We start from the raw sequence: 25,029 nt of genomic DNA on the forward strand, positions 1-25,029 counted from the left end.
ATATGAAAAACTGCTTGAATAAATCTTAATGATAAAAAAAAAAATCCTTAACTGAACAAAAATGTCATAAAAACATATGGAGCACATGATATTGCTAATTTAGAGCAGATTCAGAACTAATCCGATACACATAAACAAGATGTCTTTTAGAAGATGGTAAATAAATAGAAAAACACTATATGGAAATTATTTAGTCACATGACAACAAATAACAGCCTTGTTTAGAGTGCCTAATAGATATGAGAGTTATGCTAGGCCTTGTTTAAATCATAGAAAGTCATATAGAAAATCAATCAGTTAAGAAAAGGTAAAGTCTTCACAACAGAGACTTCCTGTGTCAGGAAGTCAGAGGTGTACTTCAGAAGCATTTTGCTTGTCCTTGCTTGAATTAAAACATGTAAACCACACTAAGGAAAAGCTTAAAATTAATTAATTCTGACTCTTCTGTATATTCTTCTTTACAAAACATATAGTGCAATTATGAAAAAAGTAAATAAAGACAGATTAATGAACTCTAGTCTTTCTTTCACAGCTTGCTGTATCTCTGTAGTCATGTCCACGGTGAGAATTTCTATAACCATTCTGTTATTGAAACAGCACTTCTAAAGCTGCCATGCTGGTAGACAACAGCGGAGATATTGGTATATAAAAAGCAGACAGTCTTTCATCATCTCTTCCTTCTTGGAGCAAAGCTGGGTAGCATGGTGGGAAGGAGGAACAAAGGTCACACTTTTTAATGTCCTTTCCAGTATGCCCACCACTGCTTCTGCAGTGTTGCAGTTCTAAATTGGGAAAATCAGACAAGGATGTTCAGGTAAGGGCCTTATCACTTGCTGGACCTCTGAGCTGGCTGAACATAAACCTTTCCAAACTGGAGACATAAATCCACATTACTGTGGCACTGTTACCATGAGCTATCCTTCAATCAGGCGCTTTCAGAGCATTGGGGTTGCATGTAACCCCGTATTTCTAGATTTTGTAGAAGGTTTAGCACACAGATCCAAATTTTGTGTTAGAGTAACCTGCTTCAGTCTTGACCAGATTCTTGTCTCCATGTATTTTTCCAAAGAAACTGAAACTTGGACTCAATATCTTAATTTTTCTGCAAGTCTTATTTTCTCATCTTTGCAAATGAGGCAGAATAGAATAGGATTATGATGAAGAAACATATGTTCTTTTTTTTTTTTTCTCCGATCTTAGGAATAGCATGTATTGTAAGGAGGAAGAAAATTTTACACACATTGATTCTAAGCTTCAGAACATGAGGAAAAAATTCAAAACTGCACTGTCTTTTATAACCAATGGCAGAAATTTCACAGTTTCCAAAAGCAATTTAAGTTACTGATGGATAAACATATTGAGATTAGTCTGTGCTCTGTTTATTTCTGGCGGAATGATGAAAACCATTGAGTGAAGGCCAAGTATCAATCTTAGTCAGCCACACTGTGGTGAAATAATTGCAGCTTCATTTATCCAACTCAATCCCCCAGTCACGTGTACTGTCCTGGTAATTAAGTATTTAACATCCTTTGTTCTTCTGCCACAAAAAGCTGTGGCAAAGCAAAATTTGGATCAGGACGCCTTGAAACAGATCAGAAAGCTGTTTTTGTGATTATTTGCAAAAATTAATTCCTTATTTTTGCAAAACTCAGTGAAGCAATTATGTCTTTTTCTACAACTGCCAAAAATGCAGCACTTCATTTTCCTCTGTTCAGTGACTCTGTTTTTTTATTTAGACATTTGCAAGTGAAAATATCTCCATAAGAGCTCTCTGTGTTCGTTGTGTCCATTTTTTTTAAAGAAGTGTAGAATATGTGGTGTGGGGGTAAGATGATTACTGCAACAAGGAAATCTATTAGATAGCAATATGGACTACACAGAGAAGTGATGGAATTCCCAGTGTTTATGATTGTAAAACTAAAAAGGACATATGGCCAAAAATATTCAAATGGGAGAAATTCCTCTTTCCAGGTACATGGGATGGAGATTTAATTATCTTTATCCATGATTTTGTTTTAAGGAAAAAAATTAATAAATTCGATTGGAAAATATTGTCATTGAAGAGTGCTACTTAACCTCAGCAGAAAAGAATTTGTTTGATTTTTACTTTCTTTCCTGTCTTCATGTGTTTCCATTTTGATTACAGAAAAACAAGAAACAAAATCAAATTAAACTGTGATGATCTACTTCAAATGCACTCTTATCTCCTGAATCCAGGAGTGCAAGATTTGCTGCCATGTGTGTGTTCCATGTCAGTTCAAAACATTTTTTTCTCTGTGATTCTGGTCAATGCCTTCAACCCAACAGCAGTAAAAGTTTGTCTATAATATGTTTTCCTTAAAACTGGTGGCTTGGAAACATGAAGGTGACTTGATTTTTCAAATAATCTCCAATAATCATTCATTTTCATAAAATCATCAATGTATATGTCCGTCTGATTTTTTTATTATTAATATTATTATTATTATTAATAGTAGTAGTAGTAGTAGTAGTAGTAGTAGTAGTAGTACTACTACTACTACTACTACTACTAATAATAATAATAATAATAATAATAATAATAGTAATAAGTAATTTTTTAAGGGTTCTAATTGTTTGTTCTTGTGAAACCTATGAAGTATGTGTTCAAAATACCTTTCTGTAACAAAAGCCTTTCCTCTGTGAAGGAAAAAAACCTGCATGGCTGAGCCAATTTAGGTAGACTGGAAAGCTGAAAAGAATTGGGAAGAACTACGATCGGATTTCATGAGATAAAGAAGTCAGGAAAAGGCTACAAAACCTGAGCTAGCCCTAGAAAAAGCAGGAAAGCTGGAAACTGGTTCCTTACTGAGAATGCTTACAGTGATGAGACAAACACATTGTGCATTTTAGCTCTTTCTTGCTAAAGGAGCTGTGCTGGTATAAACACTCCATTTCTGGTTTTGTGAGGATGCCCTTACCAAAGATGTTGTGAGCTGGGCACTGAGACTCTGGGTGACAAACCTGGGGAGGTGAGAGCAAGCATGATCTGGAGGAGTGTGAAACCCAGGCATAGACAGCAGATCTCAGCAGTGTCAGGGATGACACAACCTCAGAAGGATTGTGCAGTTCAGCCAGCCTAGGTGGGAGGTCAGGGACCAGAGACCACAGGGAAGATTTATTTTTGACTCTACTGGGTTGGCCAGCAATCTCCTTTCAGGGCAGCAAAGAAAGATGTAAGGGGATTTGATGAAGCATGGGATGGGCTATTTGCAGGATTATGTTAGGTAAACATGCCTGTCAAATCCTGTTGATTCAGTAGGTTCTTCTCTGAAATGAGATAACAAAACACAGTTTATTAGTCAGATGCAATTTTTTTCTTTTTGTTTTGTGCATATTTTTGTTTGTTTGGTTTAGTTTTTTGCTTTTGGGTTTGGATTTGGGGTTTTTTCTAGTGTCAAACCTGTGCTGGTGGTTTGAACATCCGTGAGTCTGTTTATGATCTACTTGCTTTGGAAATACCTAGAGGAATATTACACTATTCCATCAGCCCAGAGGAATACTGTATCAGCCACAAATTCACAGATGCTCTAGATATTTCCCATGATTGGACTCCCCTAACAGTCAGAAAGAACCTACGGTAGTACAAACCTCCTCCAGAATCCATGAGATAAACAAATGCAAGCAACCTTAGTGAGCAAGTTTCATTTTTTTTAGCAAAGGATGTATAACTCTTTCAAATCTGATGCAAATTCAATGAAGTATGCACTTATCTCTATTTTTTTTTTTCATGCAAAGAGAACTGATTTCTTCATTCCTTTCTCTGGATGACCTCCAGGGTTATTTTTCTTGATTGCTGAGTTACAATATTCTCTTCTGTCCAAGAGAAAGACTAAGGGCAATAGTTTTAGCAAAGAAATGTTCCATTCTATGAAAATGCACACATTTTTGAAAAACACATTTAATTAGGACATTTTTAACTTGGTTTATCTAACATATGTGTCAATATGTTAGTTCTCAGTTGCTTTCTATAAAACACTCAAAATAAATGTTTATAACATTTTTCTCCTTTCCCACATCATCATAATCTGTCTATATTTTATTGATATGAGTGTATGTGTGAATGTCCTTATCTATTCCCATGTTTTCAACAGCTGAGCATTACATTATCAAAAAGCTACTTACTTGGGGGAGTTTAATTTATGACAATTTCCACATACTTAATTTTCAGAAAATGCTGAACATCCAGTGTTCTAGGCTGTAAGGCAATGTAATAAATTCAGCACTTAAGGATTGTCAGTCACTTCTACAGATCTTGGCCATACATTGCCAAAAGAAAGGCTTTTTTGTTCATGGTGTGGTTTGGTTTGGTTTGGTTTCTGACTGAGTGCAAATAAACCATGTCAGCTGTAAAAACCCATTGCTGGGTGATTCCAAGGAGGAAATGGACACATTCACTTATGTTTTGAAAACATAAGGATATGAAACCTGATATTTATGAGGGATTTCTTGCAAAAGACTGAACTCTAGAAAATTATTGAAGTGTCTCTTACATAGTTAGGAAAGAAGCTGGTCTCTTTTTTCAAAATTAACAGATGAAGAAAGAAAAACACTGACACACTGATTCACATATCCTGTTGTATACCAGTCATTGTTTTTTTTCCAGATATCTTTTCCTGATGAAGAAATGAAGGGTTTAAGCTGGTACTTATACATATGTGCAGACAAGACATGCACACTATCTCTCTCTTGTTTTTGGACTTCAAGTCGGTTTTAAACTTCTTTGCCCCTTTGTTGCAAAGTATTTTGGTAAAGTTGTGCATCTTTCTGGGAAGATACAATCCAGAGTTCAAGCCCACCTTTTGTGTTTATCTTTTTCCATCACACTAGAGATTCAATCAGACCTATGCATTTATGAGGCCACTCAGTCTTTAGTGACATTATGGTTTATAGACTTTTTCTGGGAGAATTTTAAACAAATTAATCACTTCCCTTTTCTTCCTTTGCCTGGTTTTGGTTCTTTGAAATAAAATGTATTAAAGAAACTCCTGGGATCTGAAGGATACCACCAGGCACGTGGGTTCCCTCAGGTTTACAAACGCCCTCCCAGTCTTTCTGGCATTGGGGGCTCAGACTGAGTCCTGAGGTTTAGGTCAAGCATTGCAGAGCTGCAGAGCTGGCCAAAAAGTGCAAAAAGAAATAATTAGCAGCCATGGGAATGTTTCTTAGCCCTTGAAAAACAAAATTAAAAATTAGTCTTTTCTGGTGATACTTATGCTTTAAGGAAAAGTATTTAGTGTGCAGGAAAAATGGATTATAATTTAAATGGGAGTATAATTAAAAGAAGTGGGAAGATCTTTCTTTTCAGCCACACGAAATTGCTTATACAGCTAGCAATAAAGTTTTCTTGGATTCTCCTATAACAATCCTAATATAAAAATGTTGGGAAAAAAAATAAGAATAAATTATTCTTACAGTACTCTAAAAAGTTGTGCTAACCCAAACACACAATATCTCATAGACACAAAGAGAATAATATCCAAATTGGTGCCACAAGAATATTAGTGCCACAGGAGGTTTTAACTACAAATTTCAAAAATCTCAAAGCAATTTTATACGAGATCAATTTATGGGAATAACTCTGGGTAGGAAATTAAAAGCAATAGTTGGGAACTGCTTAAGAATATTATCAGTTGCTATCAAGAAGCTGTAACCCCATACTTCAAAGGGAGAGCCTCATTGATTAGAAAAACAGTGTGTTTAAGAGGGAAAATTAAAGCAGCTCTTTAAAATATATCTAACTATTGTAAAATGAGGTAAATTGGAGGAAATCATTGTAAACCAGAAAATAGGACTTAAAATCAATTGGGTAAACTAAAGGCTGTGACGAACAAATACAATTCTTGCAGAATGAATCTTATTCTATTTGTCAGTGGTAGAATTGTCAATTGTATTATAAAGAAGATAAAACTGTTTAGAACACATTATCAGAAAATGCTTGAAGAGAACAGGAAAATGCAATAGTCAAGATTTTTCTTTATTTAGTATACAGGGGGAAACAGATGATCTATCAATATTTTACATATACAAAAAATCGTAGAAAAAAACTGATGTGATTTTAAAAAGCTATCTAGTACATTTCACGTCTCTTAAAACACTTTTTTCTTTCATGACAGCATTTTTTTCTACTGTGTTTCTACAGACTTCCATCACTGGAAATTCTGCAGCCTCATTTGGTTTCCTATTCCAGTGTTCTACTATACTTGCCTATACCAAGTTGTTTACTATCTAACTGTTCCCAAAATCTTTTACTTCCTGCTCAAGATTAAGCCCACTGCTTTTTGTCCAATCCACTATGGTCACTGAGAACAATTAGTCCTTTCATCCTTGCAAAACTATTTACACAATTCAACATTGTTATTTTTCCTACTTCATTCTACTTTTTGTTAGGCAAGACAATCCTCATGTGTTCTATACTGCTGAGCATTTTTGTCAATCATGTTTGCATTCCCTTCCATATTTTCATATCTTGAAATGTGCTGCTCAAACCTGAACTCCAGCCAGTGCTAAGATGAGCAGGATTATTTCCTAGGTCTTGTCTAGTTTATACATTCCACTGTAATTTTAGCCTTTCCACAACATCTGAACATTTCTGACTTTTTTTCAACAATGATATAATCAAATCCCTAGATGAGCTTCTAAAACATGGCTACACTCGGGATTTTTTGGTGGTTTTTTTCCATCCTATATCTGTGTGGCTGATTTTTTCTTGAACCTGTAACTACTGGATTTCATTCAGTCTTTTCTTTCAGATCATATCTTCAGTTTTCTACGATAACTTTGACTTCTCTTCCTACTCTTCTAGCCTCCAATCAGCTGTAAAATTTCATGAGCATGACATCTCTTCCCTCCTGAAGCCATGAAAATATTGGGGACACCTAGATTCAGGGTGGCATGACACTGGCTAAGTCCTATCACTGATTACTGCTAACAACTATCTAGAGCTGTTATCCATTTGTTTTTTTCATGCACTTTAAAATCCGCACAAGATTTCCTTAGGATCCTCAGAAGATGATCAAAAACCTCATTAAAAGGATAATATACAATGCCATTCCTGTATTAGCTGCTCAGTTACTGTGTGAGCAAAATAAATTAGGCAGAATTTGTTCTTGGCAAGTTTCTATTAGCTCCTAGTCTGATGAAATAGTTTCCACTTTGACAGAAGATACTAAACAAAAACTACTAAAACTTGACATTTCAACCAGTGAATAAAGGTTAACTTGCATCCAAGATTTTAAAAAGTGCTTGTTGAGTGTCTGTTTAAATTGCAAATATAATTTTCCAGTAAGTTTGGAAAGAGTGAGGAAGTTCCAGTAGAATAGAAGAATCCTAATGTCACGCCAATATTCATAAAAGCTAAATAGAATGAACCAGTTATAATGCTTGCCTTCCTAAACATTAGTCTGGCTATCTAAACAACTGATGAAGGAGTTCATTAATAAAGATTAGGAGAAAGCGGTGTAATAGAAGTCAATTAAGATGGCCTGTACAGGAAATTGCGTTTTCACAAAAGACTTTGCATTTTAACTGTAATAATATTTTGATTGATTAAAATGCAAGAATTCATACAATATTGCCAAATTTTATGAAATGGTTGTCATGCTAAGGGGTTCCACTTTATAAAATGAACAAAAAAACACAACCAAGAAACAACAAGAAACAGAAACAAAAAATGGCAACAGCAACAAAACAAGAAAACCATAATAGAAAACTAGTTAACTGAGCAGTAACTGAAATGTAATTGCTTGCAGGAAGTCATCTCTGAGTGGGTAGGTTTCAGACGGAAATCCAGAGGTGTTGATCTAATGTTAAATTATTTTCCATTTGTATTGCTTTTCTGGGGAACCATGTGAAGTCATTTCTGACAAACCTTCAGGCGACAAAATGTTAACGAGAATATTAATAAGACAGACCAATTTCCTATAATCCAAGTACCAAGAAACCATAAAATATTTTAAAGATATCACCTATAAAATCATATATTTGAGAGCAAAAATATCCATCTCAATATTTTAGGTGTATGTCAAAAATCTCATGAAGCCCTGATTTTGACCAGTTGCAAGCCATGCTGGTAAAGAGATCAAATTGCAAGAGTATGGGCAAAGGATGTCATGTTCTATACTGCATGAATAAGAATGTATTGAGCTGAAATAAGGAGCTCATTATTTCTGTTCAATGAATTCCTGTACTTGGCACAGTTCTAAAAATAATGTGTCTGATTCTGGTCATTACAAGGTTGGTTAAAACACAGGAAACGTGTCTTGTTCTTGAAATCTCAATATTTATTTTAAAAAATATAGCAAAGGAGTCACTTGATTGTAGCAAATGTTAATAAAAAAGTGTTCATCTGCGTACAGTGAGTATTTTAAGGCTATTATTATTCTTTGGACAGTTTTTTCGTATTTCAGTGGTTGCAAATAGCAGAAGGAAAAACAAAAGCGTGTAAATATCTAATATGTAAATATATAAACAGTGTGTCTGTGTACTAAGGGGAAATGCCAACCTATTCATACATTTATAAAACTGAAAATAATAGAGGAAAAATTAAAAAAAACCCAAACCATTTATATTCTTTAAACTTTCACTTTTGTCATATAATATAATATAATATAATGTGATAAGAAATGGCTGGATTTCAGTCTCTGTAAAATGGAAATAACTTTCTATTTTTCTCCGTATGGCTTCCCCTTTCTTCATTTAGCTCTGCTACAGATTCTTACCTGCTTTTTGGTATTCTTTTTTACTTTTCACATAAAATAATTAACATGGATTTTTTTTCCCCCTGCAGTTTGTCAGATGGGCCTGCAGAGAAGGGAATAAAACCAGACACAAGTCATTGAGCATATAACTGGTACATGACTAAGATATCTTCCACAGTCTCACACAGAGTGAGCAATCAACCTGAATTTGGCTTCTGAGGTCCCTCAGAAACTAACTCCATACCTACCTGTGAAAAAATAACTGTAGGGATGAACAGTGATGGCATTTGTGTCCAACCTGTTAGATATTCCAGACAAGAATGAACAATAACATCATCTCCCATGAAACCACAAATAGTGCAGCTCATTTGTTTAAATACACCACAAAAAGTCATGTAGTAGGAGTACATTCTTTGGAAACAAAAGTGAGCTTGCAGTTTTGCAGTTTTTTACTAACCTTTTGCAGACATAAACATTACTCACTTTCTGAGTTTTTCCTGTAATCTGTCCTAATTATATTTGTACAGTATGTTTTCATCATTAAAATGAACTAAACTTGCATAGAGGAATTTTTTAACTGCCAGTATTGAAACAAAACCACATTGATACACAGTTCAATGTTCTACTTAGTGAAAGTATTTCTGTGTGTTTTTATGAACATTTACAACTTGCATAGGGTTTTTGTGATTTTTGACAATTTAGAAGTCAATTTTTATGGCTTCCATCTTAGAAATGTTCTTATAAGACGTTACACACCCAAAAGATACTCCTTTCAGTTACAGGCAACTTTAAAACCAATAGAATAAGAACACTGGTTTGCTAAAACTTTCAATCACAGTTGAGTTGGTTATAGCTTTGGGAACAGGAGATGTCATAGATTTCATTTACTGATTAATCCAAAAGACCAATAATGCTTTTTTTACAACAGACATAATCAATTTCTGGGAATCATGCACAGCTGCAAAAGAGATGGAAGGAAAATGCAGGGTTGGACTGACTGACAAGATGACAGTATTTCCTCTGCTGCTTGAATAGCATTTCTTAGCTATAATGTTAATCTTGAGACATGCCTTTGGCAATATGTTCGTAGCATAAATGAGAGCATAGTGCCAGATACATACCTTGAGTTAGGCGAAGCCTGCTGAAGCTGGAACTATATGGAGTTCATCCTTAACAATTGATCATCCATTTAAAAAATGAAACATGTCAGCACAGAAACCCCAGGACACAGCAGAGGATTTGAAAGGAAATCTCTTCATTTTTACCACATCCAGGAACTAAAATTCACCACGTAAACATTTGCTTAAAAATCTGGTCTGGGCTTTGATAGGTCTGAGCTGTTCCAAATATTTTGAATTAAAGTGAATTGACATGCACTTACGTTTACATTTAGGTATGCCATGTTTGGTTAGTCCCAAAAGACTGTTTTAGCAGACGAGAGGTGGTATCCTGGTTGGTTGGGAAAATAGTACACACAGCAGCCTATGCTGTGACATCTGTTATAAAATGTACTAGATATTTTTTAAAATACTATTGTTAATAGCTTATCACTTAGGTTGAAAAGTTGAATTCTAGGATACCAGAAAAAAAAGTAGCTTTACATATCTGTGGGATTTAGTCACCTTCACTTGCATGTGAGGCCCATAATTGTGTTGCCATGTAATTGTAATCAGTGGGTAACACATATGTCCACAGTGACACTTCTACCTTGCCCATGCTGCTTTTGGTCCCCCCTCCACGTGACATATGGATATATCATGTGCAGGTGTTGTCAGACTGTGACATTCTTTAGTGCTTTCCATTCAATTTAGTATTTTTGGATTCTCATTCTCTTGCTGTTGCTTTAAAGTTTTTCAAGCCACAATTCTTTTATTGTGTTTTTTCTCTGGAAGTGGTCAGAAAAAAACCTGGGAGTTTAGGCCTGGTCTTATACACGGCAACCAGGAGATTAACAAATGTCATCCGTCAGAGAGACACAGAGCACTTCTATCTTGGAGACAACTCAGGCCTTAACCTGATCAGAAAAGCTGGTCAGAAAGTCCAAGCCTGACTACTGTCAGACTGCAGGTCACCCAGCTGTGCAATGAGTTTATAACCCACAGCCTGTAAGACCTTTCATTATTAGGAGAAACTTTTTTTAAGAGAACTGAGTTTACTCTGGAGAAATAGAAGGGGACCAGACAGCCTCTTCCTGCTCTGCTGAGCTGCCCCAGGGACAACAACTTACAAAGAGAAGAGTGAGACAATGCAGGTGGCAGATGATTCCCATTTCTATTGCCACCCCCTCCTTCTGCAAGCAGAACATATGAATTTCTGCTGTTTATTTAACTTACATGGCACCCCATTTTATTTTGCCCTGTTCACTTTAGATTGCATAATCTCTCTTCTCCTCTCCTCTCCTCTCCTCTCCTCTCCTCTCCTCTCCTCTCCTCTCCTCTCCTCTCCTCTCCTCTCCTCTCCTCTCCTCTCCTCTCCTCTCCTCTCCTCTCCTCTCCTCTCCTCTCCTCTCCTCTCCTCTCCTCTCCTCTCCTCTCCTCTCCTCTCCTCTCCTCTCCTCTCCTCTCCTCTCCTCGAGTCTCCTCGAGTCTCCTCTCCTCTCCTCGAGTCTCCTCTCCTCTCCTCTCCTCGAGTCTCCTCTCCTCTCCATTCAGTTTCAGCAGATATCTAATATCCCCTTCTTGTAAATTAAGTAAATAAAACAAGACAATGTTTTGTATTATGAGGAAAAAACACTTGCCTTTAGCTGTATGTCACCCTTTTTATTTCTGTGAGATTTTTTTCCAAACCAGAGCAAACAACAGATTTTACAAAGTCATTTCATGCCTACCAAGAGCATTAGACAGCTAGAGCAAATTTGTCAGCATGGCATTGTAAAGTGCATTCCTGGAAGCTGCTGAGCCCCTAATAACACCATTTAAAAGTAGCAGACTGCAAGGCTAAAAGTCTTTAATTAGTTAGTTTAAAGTTAGAAGGCTTTTAATTGCTACAAGATGAAGTCCAGCTGAAGAGAAAAAAGAATCGTCCAACTGCACATCCCAGCCTTGCATTTGCCCTGTTCTTCATGCCCATCTGTGGCTCTCAGCCACTACAGTCTCACATCTGTTAAAAATTATTTCTGAAAATGTCTCTACTGAATGATTCTCTACTGTAGAAAGACATTGAAAGGTATTTATGATTTGAGCTAATCCTATGCATATTCTCTGGAATGAACTTAAATATTAGCTATCAAAATATTTCTGTTAAATTTTTGTTTTCCAGAATGCTTTTTTATGCATGAAAGGCTTTATTTTATTTCACAAAAATAATTACAGTTTTCTTCTCTCTTCAAAAGCATAAAAGTTTAGAACTACTGGATCAAATTTAATTTGCAATTAAAAAGTTAATCTTTTGTCTAATAAGGGATGGAAGAGGGGTAGTTTCAGTATAAAAAGCTGAAGAGAGGGTAGAAGGGAAGGGAGAATGAATTTTGAGATCACCCATGATTATTTCCTTTACTTGCATTTGAGTATTTTGAGATTTTGGCTGAGAAAGAAGTGCTGAAATGCCGTGACCAAAATTGAAATTGTGGTATTTTTGGACAGAGTGGAAACAGGAAGGATTAATAACCTCACAAAACAGCCTTTTTCTCTTGAGAATTTCAGCTTAATTTTGTAGTTTAATGTTGCAATATTCTTTTCAACTTGAAGATACCAAACAAGACTATTGAAAGATTACTTCATATTTCATGGTAAAGCAATATATTTCGTGCAAGAACAATGTAAATGCGTATGTTCATATGTGCCAAGGGAAATGTGCCTGTTACATGGCAAAACTCTGAGAGGTTGCATCTCAGTTTTAATTTGAGAGCAGATGTCTGCAAAAATATTCAGGACTAGAAAAAATGACCAAGTTTCACAGGGCCCTCAGTGAATTGCCACAAAAAAGATCACCTCCCCAAAAATTTTTCATCCTCAAAATTAGAAGAGGTTTGGGATTTCTTTCTCTAGAACAATACTAATTTGACACAATTTTTCCTTTAATCCCTAGGTAAGACCTGTACCATGCAGTGCTCAGTTGCTGAAAACCACTAAGAATTGTGTGGAAAATAATGAATATCGAGGACACCTGCATAACAATTTTGCTGAGTACATCCCTTCCTTAGATGTGTTGAAATTAACAGCTGAAGTTTTCATTTTCATACATTTTTTTTACTCTACTGATTTCAATTCCTTAATTAGCTTTGTGCTTACAGAATTTGGGGGCATAACCCAGCCTTTTTATCCAAAGCCTTTCCTGGTCTGACACAGCCTGGTTTGAAATGTTTTGACACATCTAGATGACAGAGATTTGAGGATCCTCCTCTTCCCTGGACTCGCAAAACCTTTGTGCTTACATGTGTATTGAAATTTTAAAAACAGCTAGGGTCCATTCTTTGGCCCTGAGAGCAAGTTAGACAAGTCACTCCTATACTTTCCAAAGCAGGCTGGCCAGAACCAGCCTGAGTACTGATAACGATTGCAGGCCTGTGTGTGCTCCTGCTTGTGCCTAGTTACATCCCAGGAACTGTTTCTCAGCACAGATAATCAAGGTTCATAGCTTGTGCCCATCCTTGCCTATGCCTGTTTGATCAACCTTGTGTGCTCCTTCTGAAGAGCAGAAAGCACATTTTGTGGAAGTAAAAATGTCACCAACCCTAAATGATGGCTTCTGCTACCTGGATGTAGTTACATGATCTAGAGAACTTTGGTGAAGCCAAATAAAAAATTAAACATGTTTGGGGATAATATTTTTCTTTATTTCTTTGGGGCATTTTAGCTATCTAGGAAGATCAGAAATAAAATATTATCCCCATATGTTGTTTATTTCCTCTGGATCCAAAATGGTTTTGCTTCTGGGCACACTTAGCAAAAGCCAAAGATACAAGCTGCAGGAAAACCAAGGAACAGAATAGCTGTGCTCTCCCTTCCTTCTTCATATAGCTGCAGTTAAGGAGTCTCAGGTTCATCTTTCTGTGTTCTACCATCAAGAACAGCCATCTTTTCAAGTAAGGTTTGTAGTGTGCTAGTGGAGAGCCTTTGTCCCAGGCTGCTGCAGCTCTTCCACTTAAATAAAATAGTGAGATGTTTAGGTGGGGATGACTATGAGAAACTGTTCTGGTTGTTTGTATAGACTGATGTTGGGAAGGCCCAATTTGGAGTCTGTGTTCCACATGGACATGCAGAAATCTAAATAGTTATTTTTACAGCTGTAAGGCCTTTGAAAATTGATTACTGGTAATCTCATGCAAAAAAGGTTACATTTGCTTGAAATTACTTTTCTAGATTTAGTACATTTTTCCTTATCCCAATTTCTTCTGAAGACAGAACCAGCATGATTCTGAAAAGACAGAAAAGCCCTCCTTCGTGCTGTCTTTGAGACCATTTTTCCTTGCTTTCCTGGTCACAAAACATCGCTGAAGCCACTAGAACACTTGTCCCTGTGAGAATCAATCCGCCTTTATACTGTGTATAAGCATGAGCTGTTCCAGGTCCAGGTGTCAAATTACCAACTTTGTGCAACTTGGCTTGTTTCTTGTAGCAGGATTTCTGTCTGCTACACTACATCACCAAACTGAAGGGATTTGTAGCTGTCTTTAGGGCAGCACACTGGTGCTAAACTCAGGAGCTCACCAGCGCGAGGCAACAGCTCTCTGCAACCACTCCCAGGGCATGCACTGCAGCTGGGGAGCCACGGAAGTAGGCAATGGTTACAAAGGGTTCTGAGAGGTAATTGCTATGTCAGTGCTAAGTATTATTATTATTTTTCTAGCTAGCAAAACCCAAAAGATAATGATATGATACACAATACATCATACTAGAGCGGAAGACATACTTGTCCTTGGTTTTGGTTACTGCTTTGTGGAATCAAAAAATGGAGGGGAGCCGTGTCTTTCACTGCCCATAAAATGAGAACAGCAAAAAGAGGGTTGATATCTAATATACTACTGGTAAAGAAAAACACATGAAAATGTCAGGGAAAAGCTTGTGAGCTGTATCTGGCCAAGATTTGGATCCAATTGACCCTGGCTTGTCCTCTAACCAACACAAGACCTGGGGCATCTCCCACTCCCTCACATGCAGAAGCACTTGCAGAAAAAAGCCATGCTTGGGGAAACATGGAAGCTTTGTCTCCTCATGTAAGTGCTCCTCACCCTGGAGACAGTGACCCTCACACTTACAAGCATATACTGACAGAGACCTTAGCCTTTGCAAGTATGTATGGTGAAGAGATTTTTCCCAATTAAGTTAATAAATTTTGGATTTCTACTCATTGCGTCTAATTTCTAATCCTAAAAGATTCATGCATGACTAGGCTTCATACCTCAACCCTTCCCAAACTATGCAAAACAGAAATGGTCTGCAATCCTCACTTTGCAGAAAAGGAATTGTACCACAAAGCCCAGATTTTACATCTGGATTGGACATCTCATTTTTTTCTGGATTCCAGTGGGTATTAGGTGCTTCCACATCTATGAAACTTGAGTGAAAGGCTTGAAATCACACTGGCTACTTGGGACAGCTTGGAATAGTTTCAAGCTTTTCTAGGTCCAGATGGAACAATCTAGGTGGTGGGATAGGATCAACGTTCCCAGCTTCTGATCTTTTAAACTCATATTAGTAAGATCTTATTTGCAAGAAAATGAACTCACTGGTCTGAAGGCTGACAGCAACAATTCTACTGCAATCACAGAGTTGCATTCCCCAATGCTATAAGAAATACAAAAAAAAACCTATGACCTGTGATGAAATTATTAGTATTGGTCCTGTGGGATGTATAGGGCAGTATCAGAAATGCTGGTTAAGTGTTGTTTGTACACTGCACCCCTCCCTTAAACACCAACCTCTAATAATATATCACAAGACAGCAAGTCAGCATACAGATGTCTAATAATCAGTAATTTTGTGGGCAGTGTCTGGCCTTGCTGAAAGTGGGTCCAATCCCACACAGGCAATGCTAATCCTTGCAAATACAGTCAGAATCTATTTGCAGATAAGGGCAGGAGCAGTCAGGACCGGTTCAGGATTTTATGGTATTTAAATACCCAATAAAGGTTCTGTAGTCCCAGTCCTGCAATTACCATCACATGACTGGAACTCAGAAATTATGCCTCATTCTTAAAGGATGCTTTCCAACAGTGCATCCTGAGTGACACACATCTCTCCCTTTTTTACAATGCGGGAAGCCAGTGTACACCAAGATGCAATAATACAGAATGAAAAGTCAGTAGTCTAGACAGGAATAAATCCCAGGCAACCTGAGCTGGATGCGCTCCTCTCCAGTGCATTGGGGGAGCTTTGAAGAGCTAGTTAGGTGTGGAGTTACAGTTTCTGCCTTTAAATCTACCATAAAAGACATTGCATTCATAATAATTTCATTCTGTACATTCTATAGACACATTTATGTCAGCAGAATTGCTTTCATTCAGCAGTCATGGATGTATTTTGGGTTGGGGTTTGTTTGTTTTTTTCCATAATTTACCTGTGAAAGAAAACAAGAACAGAGACATTAAAAATGAAGGGACATGAATTATGTCTTTTCTTACTCTTAGGCCCTGATTCTTCCCACTTATGAATAAGTAAATACATGAGAAGTCATAAAGGTTTTATTAGGATCTTTAGTGCTTCAAGCTAAGTCAGTGCAACGTTATTAGAGCAATATTATTCTTATAACTCTACTTACAACAGCATTCAAGTATTTCTGAGGTGACTCAGAAAGTGAGAGGTAAAAGAGCTACTGGAATTTGAAAGCTGTTATAAACACCTTTCTGCCTTTTGAGTGTAGAAAAGCCACCCATGATTGAGTGCAAGGTGAATGAGGATGAATCATAGATTAGATTTATGTTGTTTTGGTAGTAGTGTAGATATGGTTTGTTTTTTCAAAGAGGTACTTTGAGAAATAGTGATTTCTAAAATAAAAACACATTCCCCTCCTCTGCCCCATCCCAATGTTATTAGGATTTCTTCCAACTGTCATTGTAGTGTCTGAGTGCTCAGTCTGGCAAAAAAAATCCATTTAGTCTTGGGAAGGGTTTTCAATTGGAGCCTGGTGGCTCAGACTCCAGGGAAAATCGAAGCTCTTATTAAAGTACTTAAATTGTAATCTTTTCTAGGACTTGAAAATATTAACACTGACCCTTTTCCCATGAAATAGGATGAAGAGTCAGCTTTGTCTCACACTTTTGCACTGGCCTCTAGTCAACCCATGTCTCTTCTCTGCCCAGTACTACAGATAGGCGTCCTTCAACATCTGACTATATCTGTATAAGTACATGGGTCAACTTATCCCACTCTCAGCTGTCAATTCACTCCACTCACTCCACTTCTCCTTCAGCACTTCCCATAGCACATATTCCCAGCTGGAGATCACTGCTACATCTTACTCTTCCCCTGAGCTGTTTCAACAAGGAGTGACCTTTTCAGGGGAAATGAACTGCTCTGGTTTAGGAGATGCACACAGCTGTTCTTTGCTAGTCCCTGGCCGAAACAGCCAGGGTATTTACAGCCATGCTGTCAACACCACTGAGGAATAATGGACCAGAGGCAGTAATTTTTATGGCCTGTACAAAATCAGCTTTTCCCTTTTCCCTAGCCTGGTTGTCAGTGGTTTTCACATATATATATATATATATATATATAAATATCTGTATGTAGGTATGTAGGTATGTATATATGTTACATGTATATGTTTCACATACAGATATGTATGTGTATCCTATATATATTATGTACATGCATACATACATACATATACATATATATATACACACACACACACACACACACATATATAAATATATATATATATATATATATATATATATATATATATATATATATGGGGGGGTTTGTTTTTGTTTCTACAGTATAACAATTTGGAAAGTTAGCCACAGCAGAATGATCTCTGCTTGATGAAACAAACAAAAAAAACCAAAAAACAAAAAATTTGAGAGATCAGAATAAGCAGGCAGAATGGAAAATCCTTTTAAAAGACAACAATAATATAAGCACTCAAATAAAGGGTTGTGTTGCCAAGAAAAATTACCTTTGAGCCAACGTAACAATAACAACATGAAGTAATCATTAAGTAGGAAAATACAGGGAGAGTAAAAGAAAGTCTCTGAAGACTAAATAAGAATAAGGGCAACAAATCGAACTGACAAGCTAACTGCTGTTTTGTAAAACTCTGCACTAATAATTCAAATGTAAAACTGCCAAAAATTGGAAATGTATTAGCACGGGTTCCCTCTTTCCCCACATTGTCACAAAAGCTGCATAACTGAACATGACTCCCTAAATTACATGAATATTACGAGCTACAGGGAGAATCAGAGAAATATTCAAAGAACAACTTTCATCTCTGCAGGTTGGAGGTGGCTAGAGGGACTTCACAATGGGATCACCTTGCAGTGACCCTCTGAAAGAAGGGCAATGTTCAAAGAGCCTGCCTGAAGGGATCCATTGCATAACACAGGAAGCTCCTACAAGTCCCCTGAACTCATACCCAGCTGGACACAGAAACATCTGTCCACAGACATTTGAATTCAGTCCCTGTGGGTACTGAGGAACTGGTCTGGTAGCAGAGCAAGAAGTGGTAACGTTAGCAAAGAAATTAAGAGTTCCTTTTATCATGATGCTCTTCCTTCTTCTTGCAGACAGGCTACAGAGAGTTTGCCAAGCACCCCTACTGGCACAGTAGATTAGCATGCTCAGGCCTGCAAGATCCTGTGTGTGGTGGAGGGTGTGTTTAAACCTCCCCCTGCACAGACTATGAGTCTGGCCAAGGTGATGTTGACATAACCCTGGTATATTATTTGTGTGTGTGTGTGTGTGTGTGTGTGTGTGTGTGTGCGCACTGCAAAGACTCCCCTGAGAGGCCACACAGAGGTTCAAAAGAGGGTGCAGAAACACTGAGAGAATCTCCTAGAGGGACAGAGACTCAAGGGGAAAACATGTTCCTCAGGCACCAGCCTTTGAAGCCCAGCAAATGGTGTCTATCTTCATGGGCCTCTGAGGTCCAGCAATAACCCCTCCAGAATTTTTGACTTCTTCCATGCTAGAGCAAATACCAGATCCCAGGGAAAATGAGGAAAGATGGCTGCCAAAACTCCCCCACAGATGAGATACAAGATTGGGTATTCATTTGAAGAACTGTATCCTTATGTGAAACTCTTCTGAAGAGCCTAACCTTTTTATGTCTGCGTCACTGGTCTGAAAGGCTCACAATTTATTTTTTTTTAATTTATTTTTTTTTTTAATTTTGGGAATTCTTGCTTCTCACAGGTCTGCATGTAACGTGATGTTCTCTCACAAAACAATACCCCTTGCATGTGTCAATGCCTCCAAACATCAATAGCTACTATTGTTTTAGGGAAAAATTCTTGGGGATAAGGTATAAAAAACCTACAGCTTTCAACCTGAATTATCTGCCCACTGAACCCAAACTTCCCTCTACCTTCAGCCATTCAGCCATCTGGTAAGCACAACTTGCCCTTAGCAACACCCAGTTCACCTAGATTAATGATATTTTCTGTTTACTTTTTTTCCAGGCTGGTTTAGATTCTCCCCTTCTCTTAACCATAAAAGTGGACACATTTTCCTTCGTGTTTTGGTTGGCAAGTGATGTGGAAATCTCACACACCCACTGGTTCTGAGCAAGCCTCCAGGATAGGTTGTTGTTGTCACTGGTATTTAACCCTCAGTGGCCAGTACTATGGAGATACCTGAGAGACAGTAATACTTGACATAAACTTTGCTCCAGTATGGTGCTTGGCACTCTGGACCTTATTAAATAACTGGTAGATGAAGGCCCAGCAGAAGTTTTTATTCTCCTTAGAGTAAGATTTAGGAGGGATGTCTGGATTGTGGGCTTGTTATCCAAAGTTAACTTAATATCATTTGGAATGCTACATTCAAAAAATTGGTTAAAGAAAGAGAGCCTGAGAATACTTAAAGTAACATAAGCAAAATAATGTGAGAAACTACCACTAGCCTAATTTTTACTATCCATTACATTTCATGTTGGGTGATTTAATTAATGAACTTGTCTGCTGCTAGTTCCATACAGAAAACATCATGCATTTTGTTATTTATTTGTTCATTGGTGTGGTTTCTTTGTTTTGATTTTTTGTTTTGTTTAATTTTCCTCTGTATCCCCAATCCATGGAAGGCAAAGCATGATGTTCAAAAGGCTGTTTATATTAAAAAACAACAAAGGAACAGACCAAAACCACAGTCCTGTGCTCATCTATAACTAACAGTTAATGATAGATAAACAAGGTCTAATAAAATAAACGCCTGCATGACCATTTGCCCAAAGCACAAAGTCAGATTTGTAGGTCTGGAAAAGCTGAGTTGTTTATCCTCCTAAGCACACCTCTGGAGCTAACATAGTCACTAAGGGAGAGAAGTCACAGATCATGTTTTGTAAAGAAGGTTACCCCACAGGATTCTTGAATCACCCAGGCAAAAGCAGAACTGACTACCAAGCATGAAAAGGGGTAGCTATACATTTCTGCTAAATACATTTGTATTTACTCTTAAATTAAAACATATTTTCAGACTGGCTAGTTGATGTCTTCATTACAAATAGGCAATCTGTTAGAATAAATTAAAGGTGAAAAATACAAAGAGAAAAATCTGACCAATCTAATCCAGTCAGTCCATTTAATTTTTTATTATTTTTTTTTTTCAGAGTACGTTACATTTTGAGAGTAGAAGCCTGGGAGTTGGCTGACATAAAGTCTATATACTGGTTTAACTAAAGTTTAGTCTAGAGTTTGTATGACAAAAGTGAATCAAACAGAGACTGCAATAACCCAGTCTGGAATAACTTCTATTAGAAATGTTGTTCTGAAAAAAAAGCATCTTTATTCCACAATAATTTGGATGCTGCTGAAGTGGAGCATTCTGGTCACATTCCTCAGTGACAAAAAGCACTTAAAGTCTTATTTTGCAATGTGCAAGAGATGTGAATAGAGAGAAGTTGTTTATTGATGAAAATCCAAGACAGATTGCAAACGTCATTCTTTATTTGCTTTTTAACAGCTAATTGTCCATAAAAGTATCAAAATAATTTTAAAAAATGCTATATTTATTAGAATATATTTATTAGAATAGCTATAAAGCTGTGACTACATGGAATTTATGTTGAGATACAAATGTACACTTCTCAGGTTTTAATATTGAATCTAAACATATAAGATTATGACAAGAGTCAGAGAGATGCACATCCATAACGAGGAACAGCCTAAACCAACACCCCCGAAGTAAATCAGCCAGTCCTGAAGCTTAAACCAGCTCTGAAGCTGTGCATAAGAACAGTTCCTGCTGTCTTAGGAAATATGTGGTCTATTCTCACTGTGACTGTCTTGTTCTTGCTGCTTCAGCTGGTTTGCTCTTCATCCTTGGACTTCATATCTCAATCTTCCTCTTTCATAAAAATATACTTAAATATAGGAAATGGTTTAAAGTTTCTACAGGGAAAATATTGCAATAGGACATGGTAGTCCATATTATAAAATCTTCTTTTAGTAACAGCCTAGCCAAATGTTCTGAGATTACTGCAGTTGCTCCTATTATGACACAGGGGTGTTGTGAGGGAGCAAGATGTTTCTTAGCCCTGCTTATCTCATCATTTCTGTTTCAAAGCTACCTTGAAACAAAACAAAGGTGGCTGTGAGCCAGGAATAAACAAAGCCACACACAGACCATGCAGTGTAGGTCAAGTCATGTCAAAGACCAGATAATAATGAATGCAGAAGAGGAGGAAAAGAATTTAACCTGGTCTAAAAAACCTTGCAATATAACACTGGGCATGTATATGTTTGTCTCCGCAATGCGAACCACTGGGACCCATATTCACGTCACCTCTATCCACAGTTTCCTGTTATTGATGTACTTGCAGAGATGGTTTCTGAATGATACAAGCCACCACAGAAGTTAGAGGGAAAAGAAGGAAAAGAACTTGCCCTGTCCTTACCCATCAGATGATCTTTTCATTGTCATTTTATGTAGGTACTGTTTTTCTGTTAATTCACTCCTTTTTTTTTTTTTTTCCTTTTTTTATTTTGTATAAATGTCAAGGAACAGATTTTACAGACAGGTACATGCTGAATTCATCAAATAAGTGATGTTGTGTAATGCAGAGCCTTATTTAAATCCAGTATTTAGAACTGGAAGCCCTAGGCTGTATATGAAGAACAATATCTTGCATGTAGATTTTGGAGCAAAGGTACAAATTATCCACCACTGAACCCCAAGACTTCATTTGCCTTTGAAGTCATGAAAAGTAACAGTCAAAAAGACCCCTGACATCTTTTGCAATGGGACCAGAACTATTCAGGGAAATGCAATGAAATAATAGAATTCTAGTAAAAGATCGAAATATATTGTGCTGAAAAACTATCATGTGAAGTCAGAAAAAGAAAATCTGAAAGGAAGAGAGAGGGACCTGTCTTATGCCCTCTTCAGTGTACCATGATAAAAAGAATTTCGAGAGACCAGCGTAGTTAATCTAAGATTATCCATCCCTGAGAAGAGATACCACTTAAAAAATAAGAGGGAAGTGAACATGTTTTGGATAAACCACACTAATTTTGACTATATTAAAATCAACAGCAAAACACTTATTGTCTTCCATGGGCTTGCATTTCTTCCAAAGCTCTCTTCTGTCTCTACTAATGAGCAAATCACTTAGGCATACAAGGAATGCTGAATTAGTAGCCTGTCTTTTAGCACTACAAAATTTATAGTCTTACTGAAAATAGAAGGTAGGTAAGACGAGAGTATATGTGTAGTAAATTTTGGGGAGGCACAAGTTAGAAGAAAATAAGGAGAAGAAAAGGTAAGGAGGAAGAGGAATATTTAGTTATGATTTATGACAATATCAGAAGTAGATAAGCAGCTCATGATGATGGGAAAAAAAAGTGGTTGGCAGTATGCAAAAGTCATCACCAGGAAGAGAAATTCTGTTTGTTCAAGTGACCTATTATTAAAGTGTTAGAAGTCAGCACCTAAAGTATCTGGTGGTCTGGTTTAAAGCTAATTTGTCTGTGGCACTTCTTTCATTATACCAGAGCAGAAAAATGCCAAAATGCCTTTGTTCCAAAACCATTTGCCAGTTTTAGATGATCACAGCAGTAGCAAGCTTTGCCAAATAAACAGTCAACAGGCTTCAGATTAGAAGGTGAGGAGGAGGGTGGAAATTCTTATGAACCACATAAAAAAATGGTGGCAAAGCCAACCAGTTCTAAAAGTGGAGTAGGTTTACACCATCTGCAGGCGTCAAAACTTTTCTAGTCCTTTATCTTCATATATTTCTTTAACAGCTCTTAAATACCAACATGTACATGTAAATACTTTCAGGAGGGCAGACTTGGGGATGACAATGAGGAGTGAAATTAATGCATCTTATTTATTTGCAATAATTTTTGGGTAAGAGAACTGGCTGTTCCCAAACCAAGGAGAATTCTGCCTCTTGCTGCCTCACAATAAAAGTCAAGTTGGCCAAAAGAGACAGACCTATTTTGTTTAAAGTCACAGTGCTGGCACAGTTTTTTTTAATATTGGATGAAATTTTCCCAGGAAAATTCACTGATGTGGACAAGTTCCCAAAAAAACAAATAAAACTACCCCCTGAAAAGTTAAGATCGGGAAAAGAAAGGGAAAATTAAGACAAGACATTCCCATTTTTATCCTGAATGCATTTAAGGGTGGCTTTTTGGGGTAGAGGGGGAGTGGGATGTCTTTTTTTTGTTTTGTTCAGGGTTTAGTTTTTTGTTGTTTTTTTTGGGGGGGGGGGGGGCAGGGAAGGCTTATGGTTTTGGGATTTTTTTTGCTTGGTTAGTTTAGTTTAGCATTTGGTTTGTTTTTTTGGGGTGGAGCAGGGACACACAATGTGATATTTTGTCTGACTAGATAAGTACAATGCAAGTTAAATGACCCTAATTATAAAATCTGTTGTGAAGAACTAGGAACATTGTTTTCCTTGAATTTTTCCTTCATAGAATCATAGAATGGTTTGTGTTGGAAGGGGACTTTAAAGATCATCTGTCTTCAACCCCACTGCCATGGACAGGGACAATTTTCACTAGACCAGGTTGCTCAATGTCCCATCCAACCTTCCAGCCTGGCCTTGAACACTCTCTGGGATGGGGTACCCACACCATCTCTGGGCAACTTGTGGCAGTGTCTCCACACCCTCACAGTAAAGAGTTTCTTCCTAACTTCTAATTTATATCTACCCTCCTTCCGCTTAAGGTCATTCTCCTTGTCCTACCACTACATATCATTGTGAAAAAAACCCAAAACATTACTAGTGATGGTTCAGGTCTTCTGATAGGAGTTCTGAAATGGATTTAATGCCAGGTTACACTATAGGCAATATTATCTAGGCACACTCAAAGGAAAAAATAATATAAGAGATTCCAAAATACCAGTTGGTGCTGTATTTACCCTAGCACTCTAATGAAAGCACTATAATGGGAAAGAGAAAAAAATGATTGGCATGAAAGCCCTTTGTTTATACAAACCCCTGGAGAGTTCTGCACTGATGACATTTTGTTGTTGTTTCGGTGACAAAGTCAGCAATGTCTTCTGGAACCAGACCAGGACCAGTTCCAGGACCTGGAGACTGGGAATGGAGTTAGATGCATGTTTGGGGGACAGGGTGGAGAAATAAAAGTGTAAGCAGTCCCCAAAAGCTAAACTAACTGAAAATTTGAAGAAATAGGTTCATAAAATGATAGAAAAAGCTGCTAAAAGGGAACATGAGGTGATGTTTGCTCCATCCCATTGCCCAGTTGAGAATCAGGCATGTCTGACTCTTGTCTACATGTTCAGCCTGCTCATTAACACCTTATACTTAAGCTTCTTGTACAATCTGTGGCACTTCACTGTGTCTGTTAATGGTGGGGATTTTGTGGAAGATTCAAACCTGAATTTTCCCTGCTACAGATCTAATTCATCATTTCTGTTCCTTTCCTTGAAAGAAGACAAAACCCCACAGTACTTTCCCCACAGTAATGTGAGGAAAGTACTTTTCCCCACAGTAATGATTTAAGCATGAGAACGTCATTACATGGTCTCCCTTCAGGTTTTTTTCCCAGTCTCACAAACACTAAATACACACAATTCTATCAACCTTGCAGACAATCTGCAATCTAATCACTTTTATTTAATGAGATATAAGTAATTCAGGTACTACATTGAAATTATATGCCATTTCTTTTTCCCCTGATTGTTTTACATTCAATTTTTCTCTATTAAAAAATAATATAAGAATAACAAACCCCCAG

The sequence above is a fragment of the Cyanistes caeruleus genome, chromosome 2 (genome assembly GCF_971803275.1).
Source record: "Cyanistes caeruleus chromosome 2, bCyaCae1.hap1.1, whole genome shotgun sequence".
Lineage (NCBI taxonomy): Eukaryota > Metazoa > Chordata > Aves > Passeriformes > Paridae > Cyanistes > Cyanistes caeruleus.